Source organism: Passer montanus, unplaced genomic scaffold (genome assembly GCF_014805655.1).
Source record: "Passer montanus isolate IOZ18808 unplaced genomic scaffold, ASM1480565v1 scaffold464, whole genome shotgun sequence".
Classification (NCBI taxonomy): Eukaryota; Metazoa; Chordata; class Aves; order Passeriformes; family Passeridae; genus Passer; species Passer montanus.
The window spans coordinates 1-454 of NW_024369530.1; positions in this window are offsets into that span (position 1 = coordinate 1).

Here is a 454-nt window from a genome sequence, read left to right on the forward strand (position 1 = left end):
GACAGCAGGGTGGGACACAGGGACAGCAGAGTGGGACAGGGGACACAGGGACACTGGGGACAGATGGGACAGCAGGGTGGGACATGGGACACTGGGGACATGGGGACAGCTGGGGGCACTGGGGACAGATGCGCTGGCAGGGTGGGACAGGGACAGGGGACAGCAGGGTGGGACACGGGACAGGGGACATGAGGACAGCTGGGGATAGAGGGGACATGGGGACAGCAGGGACACTGGGGACAGCAGGGTGGGCACGGGCACCTGGGGACATGGGGACAGCTGGGAGGGACCTGGGATGGACATGGGGACACCTGGGGGGCACCTGGGCACACCTGGGGGTGGGGCTGGGGCACCTGGGGACACCTCCGGGGGTCTCTGTGCCCTCTCTGACCCCTCCCCCTCCTCTCTCTCCCCACCAGGGCCGCCCCCTCCCCCCCCGGGCCGCGGCAGCTCC